This window comes from Poecile atricapillus, chromosome W (genome assembly GCF_030490865.1).
Source record: "Poecile atricapillus isolate bPoeAtr1 chromosome W, bPoeAtr1.hap1, whole genome shotgun sequence".
Taxonomy (NCBI): domain Eukaryota; kingdom Metazoa; phylum Chordata; class Aves; order Passeriformes; family Paridae; genus Poecile; species Poecile atricapillus.
This window is the reverse complement of record NC_081288.1, coordinates 29,063,823-29,076,219: the sequence shown is the minus strand read 5'-3', so window position 1 is coordinate 29,076,219 and position 12,397 is coordinate 29,063,823. Positions and strand designations below refer to the sequence as shown.

Sequence of the window (12,397 nt, the reverse complement as noted above, 5' to 3'; positions counted from 1 at the left end):
GAGGGCAGAAGCACAGTGCAAACAATGGAAAATCTAAGAGGAAGGGAGTTAGAAAAACAAGACAATTAGTCCAGAAATTGGGACAGTCAGGAAAGGCAGGGCAATTGCCCCCATTTTGTGACTGGGATAGGGAAGCGATGTACTGTGTTGGCTCTCAATGAATTCCTAAAAGCAGTCTAAGAGTCACACCTACATGTATGCCCACAGTCCCTGGTTTTCCTCTGCCTCAAAGGGCAGAGGGATCCATAGCAATCAGCTGTGTAAACACACTCCACAGCCCACACTTCGCTCACTCTCCAAAAGGGATTTTGCATGCCACTTGAGGACAGCGATGGGCGACAGGTGAAGCAGTGGAAACAGCCTCCCCCCAGCCCAAATATCAAGGCAGTGACTAGGAAAGCAGAGGAAGGAGCAGCACACCTGCAAGAATCTCTATCCCTATCAAAGCCAGCACACCTCATGAGGCCCAGAGTGACCCTGTGAAGGAGCTTAGGAATAGGAATAAGGATATTGAAAGAGCCCAGTGGAAGTCTTTTTTCCTAGGGACAGTGTCGAGCCTTATTCCCAGTAAAATCAAACTAAAGGGTGATCAGCCCTGCAGCCAACATCAGCGATTCTCTTTGTCTGGAAAGGCCCTATCACTTCTGCAGAAGGAACTCCCTGTTGGGCCATTTCATGTCAGCTGAACAAATGGACAGGTAAACAGTCAGAGCTTCAATCTCATTTATCCTAAAACCTCCTTACTCAGCTCTGGCAATAGGGAAGATCTTTAAGTGGGCTGAGATTACAGCTACACTCATTTCAAGGCCTTGCTGCATTGTGAGAGTATGTTAAAGGGGCGTTGCTGTAAATAAGAATCAGGTCTATTGTTTCCTTAACTGTCAGACCATCTAGAAATACACTGTAGGGAAGAGGAGGTAAATACACATTTCACAGTTCAGTGGTTTATATGACATCTCCGTGGCACTCTGACAGTTTACCCTGTTCATATATTTCACTTCAATTCACAATCCTGTTGCATGAAGTAGATTTTACCTTTGTAAATCTGCTCTGGCACCAGTAGCATCACATCACCATGAGAGGCAGAGGTGACCAAGCTGCCTGCAGGGCTAGCCCCTGGACTCTGCACTCCCCTACTTTGCACAGTTCTATAAATTACACAAGCAACATTTCTATTATAGACATGAGAGGTTCTTCTGCTCTATTACACCATGACATCAGGAAACATTTCCTAATATTCAGCTTCAATTTGTCCCTTATGAACTCAATTTGAACCAATTTCAAGAAAATAAATAAGAGAAAAAAAATCTGCTCTTTCAGTGGGTTCATGCTTTCCTACCATCTGCACAGAGACATCCCTGCTAATCTAATGAAACCATTGTATCAGGGAAACTTCTTCAAACAAATAAAAAAGCAAGTCATGATTTTAGTTTTTTCCATTTTCAAATTTTTTTTGTTCTAACTCCATTAATCAACCAAACTCATCTACTAATTCCCCATTGCCAAGTGCAATCAGCAATTATGTTTATTTCTAAAGGAAATTTCACACTTGCTCCATGTTGTGACCTTCAAGGGATGTGTTCAGTGTTGGAAATAACAGCCATAAGGGAGCCCAGCATGAAACATCTGCAACTGGACAATTTTCAAAGGCAGACTATTGGTTATTTTCCAAAAACCAAAGCCATTTGGAACCCAAACATTGAGTGAACCCCTAAACATCCTCAACCTGGAAAATCTTAGCCTCACAATTGTTTGTAAAGGCATAAAACATCCCATGTCAGGACCACACATGCCCTTTTTCTGTCTTTTTTTTTTTCCACAGGCGTGTGAATTGTTCTGGTACTAAGGAATGCCAGGCACAGGCAATTGCCAGCTATGTGCACCCTACAAGACCTAGTTAAGGCTCTGGTGGTGGGAGGAATCTTCCAGTGGACCAAGATGACAACTTCATGACTTCTCTGCACCTGCCACCAGAGTAAAGACAAAGAAAGGCTCCAAGAAGATGAGGATATCATTAACTTGATGGGAGTTGCAGCTTTATATGCCAGTAATGAGTAAGCAATGCCTACATCTAATTAACAAACACCAATATTAAACCATTCTCAACCCTCTTTCTCCTCACATCCAAGAACGATTCCACTACAGGTATCTCCCTTGCACAGCCTGACAAGAGACTTCACAGAAATCAGCAACAGATATGAGACAAGAGGGTGCCATTTACGCTCATTTTCACTGGAAAGATTAGAACCTCTAATAATAATCAAGGTGGGATCATCAATGACGCCGATCCTTGGAGCTGCCTTGAGATTTACACTTAAAGCAGCACTAAAATCCCTTGCTTCACACCTTAATGACTGACATTAGTCTCCAAATTTGGCAATATAACTCTTCAGAGTGTTTTCTCTCCAACCCATTAGCAATACACTTACAAAAGTTTCCAGAACTGCAGAAGAGGCATTCCCCCCCCCCACCCCCAGCTTTCCCTGCTCCCCTGTACCTACCCTGCCACCTAGCACAGGGATGCAGGGGGTGAGAGCAGCTCACAGGGAATCACAGGACTTGCTTGGGTGCACTGAGCCTATGTGACAAAGCATCAGGGCTTGAAGGACTCCCAGGCAGGCCGAGTCAGCAGCATGCTGCAAGGCAGCCACACTCGAGTGGCTCTGCCCTCCATCATTACTGCAGCAGTAGCCATTCCCTTCGGCAGCACTGCTGCCCTGCTACGCCAGCACCACTGCTGCCTGCTCTGGCCAGGGGGCTCCTCTCTACAGCCCACACACACTCCAGTCCCTAATCAGGCAAGCAGGGGGCTGAGAGACTCCCTGACATATCCGAACTGAGCCACCAGCTGTGATGGGGCACAACACGAGGGCAACATGAGGCCGTGCAGGAAGGTGACATAAACCAGAAGGAAACTGTGCCCGTAAAAATCTTAATCCCTGCATGTTTGGGACTCCAAGATGGAGAGAAAGGGGGCATGGTGGGGGCTGACACAGGCAATTTAATTTAATTTGCTAGAAGCACCTTTCAGCAAGAGATTTTGCTTATGTTGCAATTTCTGGAACTACTTGTGATGCAAGCACAGAAGGCTTGAGCCCTTGGCCAGCCCAGTGGCAATGCAGCAAACACAATGCCCAAACGCAGACAGGTGCATACACAGCCTGTGGAAACATGCTGACATGGTGAGCCCTGTGCTATGGACAAGCAGACAGGAACAAAGGGACATGAAATTAGACCTAAGTCCCCATCCTGGGATCTGAGGTAACATCACCCATCCTAGATGTAAGGCTGTTGGCCATGAAAGTTAAAGGAGAGTGTTTTAAAGGCATAGCAAATAGAGCATTAAAACCACATCAGATGGCCAATTTAGGACCCGCAGAGAGATGACGGCATTTTAAATGGTTTCAGCCAGTGGAGGACAAAGCCTGGAGAGACAGATGTGGTGGGTGCAGGGGGCTTGAGGGAACACAAGAAAGGGTGCTAACCAAATTTTTTTCTGCCCCAGAGACAGGTGTGAAGGAGATGCATTTGAAATCAGCACTAGCCAATCCTACCTCTGCCTCCAGTGCCTTGCTTGGAATCAGCCCCTCCTAAGCCTGCTGACTGGAGGGGCAAATTTGGACATTGTGTTGGTTCACTCTGTCACATTCCCTGCCTCACATGTGTGCAGCACACACACAAACACACACCCTCCCCTGTGTCCTGTCAGAGCTTGTTATGCTTCACTGAGACAAGCAGTCTGTCTGAAATGGCATGATTATCCTTACATCGATCGCTTCCCTGAATAAGACAGACCATATAAATAAAACAGCCTCTCCACAGTCAGCACTGGGGAGTCATCTCAGCAGCCCAGCACACAAAGGGAAAACAGGGTGTAGGTGGAGGCTGGGGAAAGAAAAACTGTGGTATACCTTTTACCTTTGCAGGGTAAAAGGCTGGTGGAATGTGATGCAGAATAAAGGGATAGGGATGCAGACCACCATCATCTTGTCTGGAATCTCACTGTAATGGGAAACACTGAGGCCAATCATAACAGCAGTGAGATGAAAGCAGTGAAAGGCCTTTACCCCACAGAATCTGCATGGTGAAATAGCCTTTTTTTATCCCCCTAGAGACAGTGTTAAAAACTCACCAGTCAGAGGTATCAGGAAACAGACCCACTTCATGCCCAGGAAGGAGCAAAAAACCAAAAACATGTTACTGCATTTTAGTAGAAGTGCCCACAGCTCTAAACCATGTTCCCTCTCTCAGCACCAGCAAGACCAACCCACCTTGCCTGATGCAAACAACCAGGGCAGAGTATGTCAATCCAGCCCTGCAGCAGGGTCCTACCCAGCCCTCACACCTGCTCCTGAACAAGGATGGACAGACAAAAGGATGGGTGGACTCAAAGTCCAGGGAAAAGGGAGTCTAGGACCAGTATATTTATCTACAAATGGGAATTCTGACCTTCAAGGGGCAAGTGATAGACAGATAAAAGACTTAACCAGCACTAACTATGCTGTTAATGCCTTCATCTGAGTGACTGAAATAGTGTTGTTTTTTAATGAGAAAACTGCAACTCATCCCTTTCACTTCTGACTTATACCTCCATTCTCCAAACCCATGGAAAGCTTAAAATAATACAGATATTTCTCTATACCATTGTTCAAAATTTCTGTGGCTGCCTCTGCCTCAGTGCACAGCCAACGCACACTCAAGAGCCATCCAGACCCAGCTGTGTGTACATGAGGTCTCTTGAGGTAAGACAGGCTCCATGGGATATCAAACCAAATTGTTCACCCCAAAAAAGGGCAAAAACAGGCTCTGCCTGGGCCTTTGATCAAATTTCACCATGGAATTTGTTCTGAAAATCCTGATCCTGGCTGAACCTCTCAGAGGTTCTCCCACTGCTCACTGCCCTGCACTGTCCCTTACGCTGCTGTGCCGTTGGTGGCTTGTGGAGTTGTGAAAGGCAGGCACAGCTGGCTGTATCTGTGCAACATCTGTCTGGTGTCAGGTACAATTTAGAGTGAAAGGATTCCATGCAAAGGGCATGAGTGCAGCTGATTTTATGTAACGAGGCTATTATGAAGAACAAAACCAAAACAAGTTAGAAAAAAAAAAAAATGCAAGCAACCATTGACTAGGAAAATTAAATCTTAAGGGAATGGTATCTCACTCTTCTGCATTTGTTTCTTTCTCTTTCACTGTCAGTGTTACCATTAAATATGTGAGATGCACTATAAGAAAGAAAGTGTAGAAAAGTGGGCTACCAAATTCCAAATTGTACAGACATTCTGTACCAGAAAATCTGCCCAGACTACAGCCTAAATTACTTCTGGGAGTCAGTCTGGCCAGTAGCCTTAGAGAAATGCCTAGAGCTCAAGATTGTTTTCATTAAGCAAAAAGATTTGGAGATCATCTAGATTAGGAAATATCCCTCAGGCTAAAAGATAACAGAGATGTAAGAGATTAATTTGGTTTGTTTCTGCTGTCCACACCTTTTTACAAGACAAGAGGAAAGCTAGTGGGCTGCAATAAATCAGTGATATTCATCTGACATCAATGGAGTGATACTGGTCAATCCACTGAGACCGGCCCCTCACCTCCAGGAAGGTGAAGTTTTTTAGTGTTTGATCCTGACCTCTGAAATAACCATTTCTGGTGGAAGACAAATTTTTACTGAACTGCCCTTGCTGTTTCTCCAACATATTTAGCAAAGTTGCTTTGAAAATAATGTGTATGTGTACTGAGACTTCCCAATTATGTACAGTGAAAGGATAAATCTTTTCCATCAATCCCTCTCTTAACCTTAAAAAAAAAAAATGTACTTCCACTTTGTTTCCCATTTCTTCTATTTATCTACCATGAATTTGTCATTTCAGAAAGACTCTGAGATGACAGCTCCTGGGGACTGAGGATATATCTATCCTTGGAGGATACAGGGAGCCACAGCAATGGCAGGGCTGCTTTCCTAGACACATTGCTTGATCTTAATGAGATGGGACCATTCCTGAGAATGAGAAGCAAATCTCACTTTCCACAGTGTGTGAAGCCCCCAGCCTCCCTCCTGAGAACGTAAGGGGAAACTCATCATTGCACCACAGGGTTTTGCCTCACAGACAGGTATCCATCAGGAAGCAGACAGGGTGGGGGAGTCATTGTACAGGGTCACTGAATTACCCCTCAAAAGGAAGCATGGGGTCAGCTCCAAGCTGGGGCAGACATGACAGCAATCACACCTAAGTGCTTGTCCAGCTGCTTCAGTGAGCTTCAGAGTTTTCACAGTATATTTCTCCTCCATGTACCTAGTGTCATCCAGGACCTGATCTCCCATTTGCTTTTCATCCTATGCAGTCACTGTCTTTTGTACTAATGGGGAAAGAGGTGCCATTCAGGCCTAGTGGCATTTCACACTCCCTCTGACAGAGTGCTGCTGACAGTACCAAAGCCAGACTGTGTGACTATTTGTAGGATACGCAAATATACAACAGGATGAGGTAACCTGCTCATGGGAAAAAGAGCAAGATAAATCTTCATTTTGCCCTGTGTGCTATGCTGGTCACAGCGATATCTTGAAATTTCAACCAAAGACAATGTTTTCTCACAGACATCCTGACTAATGTATTTTCACAAATGCCAGAGCCATGAAAAAATATCTGGCAAAATTACTTCTTAAATGGGATAAGAATGTGGCCACAACATTTTCTCACGAAGAGGCCAACATTTTGTTAGAAATAAAAAGAAACATAAGATCTGAAAACTGGTAAATTTGAACAGAAGATGAAGCTTCTGGTACCATCACACTCCCACACAGTCTGGTCTGTTGCGTGACACCTTCCGCCTTTTCTTCTGTGGACAAGAGTTCCAATTAAAACACATCTGTGACGTGCCACATGGAAAGAATCCTACAAGGAACAGCATCACCTCAACAGAGGAAGGAATATCACCGCAGATTTAGTTCAAGTTTTGTGAAGGAGACATTTTTTTTTTTTTTTCTGGGAAAATGACACAGTCCTAAGTAGCTAGGGATTATACCTCTACATCTTCTGGCCCCACTGGAAATAAAACAGAAATAAGGAAGCGTGTTCTAAGAGCATAGTCTGTTAAAGCTGGAAATATCTATAAATGTCAAAGGAAATCAGTCTATTCTCAGAAAGGTTTTTTTAGCCAGAAAAGCTTTGATAAAAACAAATATACTTCTGAACTGACTCACCAAACCTTTAAGTAACAGAAAATAGCTAATAGAAAATTAGCTTTAAGGTCAAAATTGTTACAGTCACTGGATAAAATAAAAACTAAATGTTCAGTCCAAAATTGTATCAAGCTAGAAAGCTTTAAAGAGTTATTAAATTCCTGTCAATTACTTTTTTAAAGTATTATTCTTTTATTGCTACACCTTTACATCCTTCCTTATTCATTAGGTACAGATAACATATCACTTTTCTCCAAAGCAAAAATAGTTTTCAAGTTATTTCTTCCATATGAAAGGACTAAAAATCAGCATACATGGGGCAATAAAAGCATGGAAAATTGCATTTGTCAGAACAACCGACAATGGGTCATAATTATGTCTTGGCACCAACTAACAGGTCACTGATGAAAGCCATACCACTAGAATAAGGCAAATACTGAAAGGTTAGGAGTTGTCCTTCAGATCTGTTTATCTGTCTTAAGGCATAGTCATACAATCATTGATAGGAGAAGCAGTCACAGAACAGAAGTCAAATGAGGCTCTTCAGTGATTTTTCACCCAGGATGATGTCTTTCAAGCTCTGTCAATTTGAAGAGCTGTAAAAAAATATTCCAGTTGAACTACTGTCCCTATGCAGTGGATTTAATCCCGCTGACAGCAGCTTTATTTTTCTTAATAATTTTTGTACATCCCCTTGAAATCTCTCACATGGCTGTGGACCATGGCTTAAAAAACTGGCCAAGCAGATGTGCATGTCAATGACCTCTTTGGTCTTCTGAAGGTGGCTAGCATGCTGGTGTGGAGTCAGCCATCAGGACATCTCACTATTTACCAGGAGCTCATTCCAGTTTCTCTCCTGGGAGTCAAAACCAGCAAACAGGTGAACATGGAAGTTTTCCTACAGAGCTTTCAGAACAATTTTGCTTGTGGAAAACCTCTCAAATCTGCCGGAAAGGTCCATCTCACTGAAAGAAGCCAGGCAAGGCTAAACCAGTTGGAGACTGAAATAAATCCTTCTATTATATTCTCAGAAAGAGCAAACTAGCTCAACTTTTTTGACTCGAGGAGAAATCATTAGTGATTTTGGGGTTATTCAAGTTTATCAAGTGTTGAAGGCATTCACACATTTGTAAGGGGCAATGAATTCACAGTGCTGGCAGGAGCAGAGTCACGCCTGCAAGGAGACTCACTCCAAAAAGTGACTGGATTTTCTTGTGTCTGTAGCAGTTTGGCCAAGCTAGAACCCTATCACTTTCTTCCCTATAACATCTCCAAGGGGGAATCGATTAAAAAAATAAACAAATAATCACTCCTGTCTGTAACTGGGAAGGGAGGTTGTTCTTCCTTCATCAGTAGAGCCACTCTCCCTCTGCTGCTGTTCCCTCTCCTTTCTCCCTCTTTCTCTCCCTCTGTGGGTTGATGTTTCCATGGAAACATGTTCTTTAGTGCCGCTGAAATTACACTGCATTTAAAGCATTAACCCTTCCTTGGGTTGAGGAAAGTCTCAGAACTATTAGGGTTCATTTTTTTTATTATTTTCCCCCTTCCCTTTAAGCTTTCTTGTGATTTTTTTTTTCCCTGTAGCATTAGGAAAACCTCCTTCTTTCCAAGAAGGCCTCCCAGCTTGCATTTGTCTGACAAGGGGCACAGGATGCATCACCAGTGGGGTAGTGTCTAAAGTAAGATTTTTCCCTAACATGAAACCCTTAATGAATTTCTCTCCACACTACATGCAAAGAGGGAAAATGCTGCAGTAGCAAATAAAATTAAGAGTAAAATAGAAGGACAAGCAAGAAAGCCACAAGCTGGCACATGTGAAGAACACAGCTTTGGTTAATACCAGAGCTCAAACCCGTGTAGTCACACACTGATCAGCATCTTCTTCATTACAAAGTGCCATAATCACAGACCTCACCACTCCTCCTCGAGTCTGCCTCCTCTTCCTCTTCACAATCCTGTCTGTAATTAGTCATCTTTGTCCTCACTTGTAGTTAGCACTCCAACAACACTCGGTGCAATTAGTAGCCTCCTCACCATCAGCACCTTCCCTCTGTGGCTGCTTCTCCACACAATCTGCCATGACTGTCATGCTTCCCTTGGGGTCTCTGCTGGCATCCGCCACTTCAATCAGCACTTCCAGCACAGCCACTGCTGTTACACTGCCACCTTCACTGCATCTGGCTCAGCTGCACAACTGGTACTTTCTCTGCTCTGACTGCGACAACAAGGCTCTGAAAGTCAAAATGTCCCCATTTGGGTGCTCCCTGGACCCCAAGTCCCAGGTCAGAAATTACCCTGCAACTCCTCAGCCTCCAGTCTTTGCTTATACCCACCCCAGTCACAGCAATAACACCTCTGTGCTCTTCTTTCACCAACATCACCCCTTTTTCAAACCCTGGGAAAATATAAAAGAGAGATAAATACCAAGAAGTTCCTTCCAGTTTTTCACCTGGGTTTCTACACTCAGGCATGCCTCCTTTCTGCCCCAAAGTCCCATGTCCTGACAGCCTGCAAACTGTTTCTGCTAATTCCACCTGTATAGCTACAGAGTCCATATTCCCTTGCACCATCTATTTTGGGTTTCCCAACACACACTTCAAGCCTATCTCACCATTCTCAACTCTTGCCCCAAAAGCCAGGGTGTGAAGAATCCTGCTTTGAGCTGGGTGCATATGTAGTGCCGTGAGGATGGATCAGTGTGGGAGGAAGATGCTATTCTGAAATGAATGATAAATATGGATAATAAACCCAACCTAAGTCTTTTATGCCTGTCTCTTGTGGGTTCCCAGTATGGGAGATAGAAATATCATGGGTACATTTTGAACACGGCTGGGAACACTGCCAAAGTCCTACTCAGAGTTCACACATTTACATCATGTATATCATATCCTACTTGTGCCTTGTATTATTAACTTTGTGGAGTGTTTTGTGATGTAGCTTGTAGTCCAGGCTCTGTTAAATCAACTTACATGCCTCTCTCTCTCTCTTCCTTTTGCTGAAAGAGAGAGAGAGAACTGAGGCTACACAAGGTCTTGCTAAGCACAAGGAGGGTGACTGGTTTGCTGATACGATCAGTGCACTCCTACATTCTCACATAGTGTTCTGGAAAATCTCTTGGGATCAATCCCTGAGGCCTGACAGGTGCAAAAAGGGGGCAATGTTTGCATTCTGGTCAATAATTCAACTCCTAGACTAGATTGGTAGTGATTGAATAACTTTTCCAATTGCTTCTAAGTGTTCAGGAGCCTCTGTGAAACACAGAGATGGGGGCCACTTGATAGTTGCCCAACACACTGCTTCAACTTCTCAGGCTTCTTCCTCAGCAGTGTTGGAAAAGAGGTTGAAGATGAAAATAGACAAACAACCTAGGACACGGAACTGAAGAAATTATGTTTGTCTAGAACAGAGTAAAGGCATTGTGCCAAGGAAAAAGGTAGAGTTCTGCTGACAGATCAGGCTTTTTGCAAGCATTGCTGAGAGATCAGGCTTTTTGCTTTCTGTGCGGCAGACCACATTCTGTGGCAGTTGGAAATCCATCACCTTCCAGGGTTTAATCCAAAAGAAGAGGCTCTAAAATGACCTAGCGCTATGACTTTATGGTTTTGTAAGTCAATAGTTTTTCTAACAGTCTGAAAAGACTTAATGTTACACTCCATGCCCTACTCCACATGTCCAGGCTAGACTCCATGACTATTACAGCATCTGGGGTCAGGTCAGCAGCAAGTGACTCAGATGCCTGGTACACACAGACAGTGGAGAGAGGTAACCATGATGAATAGATAAGAAGACTGCAGTAGGCCACCTGAACATAGTCATTTATATAAAAATGAAACTGAGACAGCATCTTCAGTGTTTCCTGAAGCAAGAAAAGAGTCAACTTCAGCCCATGTTGCTTCATCTCCAGTGAAATAAATGTGCCATTTTATTCTAGAGTTGTATTTGATCTTGAATTACTTCTCTGCTTCTTCTCTGAGAAAAGGTCACTTTAAGGAAGCCTCAGGCATGATACTAACATTGCATCCAATAAAAGACTCTCAGGAGGTCTGAAATAAGTACAAGGTCCAAATTTGGGATATATTATCTGAACCTTATTCCTTCTCCCTCCTGAAAGTCAGAGTGAGAAATCTGACAAGAATATTTCTTTGCTCAGGAGACTTACAAGACTCCTTGGTCCTAGAAATACTGTGAAAACACTTTTCCAGCAAGCATCTGAGCATTCCAGGCCACAGTGTCCACAGTGCGAAATCTGAACACAGAATGGATGGAAACAAGTGTCCTGGGACTGAGACCAGAACATTTCCACAGCAAGTGCATCAGGGGGTCAAGCTCCATATCTGCTGCCATACCACAGCTCTCTCCAGTTCAACCAGCTCTTGGAAATTTAACTAATTTCACCTTTAATTGGTACTAAAGCTAACAAACTAAAACATAACCCACAAATCTCATACACAAGTCCTGATAGATGTGGACATACCCTGAAAGCTTGTGAATTAGCATGAGCACCAGGTGGAATAATGTGGGCTCTAGTTCTGGTCTCATTCAGAACCTTCAGCTGCATCATTCCCACAGCTCTTGTTACGCACATATTGTTGCAGCTTATGAGTTGTCTGCACCCTCTTCTGTTGGCAGCAGTCACTAAAATCACTTCAGAAAAAGCAGCCTCAAGAGGAGGCACCTTTCAGAAATCTCTCACTCCTCCTTTTTTTCCAACGTGTCTTGGATGCTTATACATCATTGATTCAGACTCCAGATTGCGAAACGACACAGTCCTTTCAAAAAGCTGGTCATAAACTCCGATGTCACATAAGCACTTCTCAAAGCCATAACCCTGATGGGGTGCCCATTAGCTGGAGCTCCCTTCCATAGCTTCATACCACCCACCCTCCAGGAGGAACTCCAATTCCAAGATAAAGACCTCCCTCTTGCCCAGGCACGAGGTTTCAAAGAGGCAGACACAGCCTTCCCTACCCACACATTAAACTGAAAAGCAAACTTTTAACATGAAAAAACACTAAACCAAAAACCCAAACCCCAATGGGTGTGGGGGGATCTGAAATTCTTTGTGGATTATGACTTTTCCATGGCAACAGGATTGAGAAACAGGAGGGCTGGGGAGGGGGGTGAGGAGAGGGGAGGGAGAGAATGGGAGGCAGAGTGCTGAGGAGGGAGCAAGCAGCACTGGTACATTGCCATGGAAACCCTCTTCCATCGGCAGCCAAC

The 12,397-nt window shown here is 43.9% G+C and overlaps 1 protein-coding gene across 1 annotated transcript in view; it reads right to left on the bottom strand.

The window, feature by feature from the left end:
* LOC131591404 (glutamate receptor ionotropic, NMDA 2B) overlaps positions 1-12,397 on the bottom strand; it is a 176,742-nt gene that overhangs the window by 76,971 nt on the left and 87,374 nt on the right. The window lies entirely within an intron of this gene.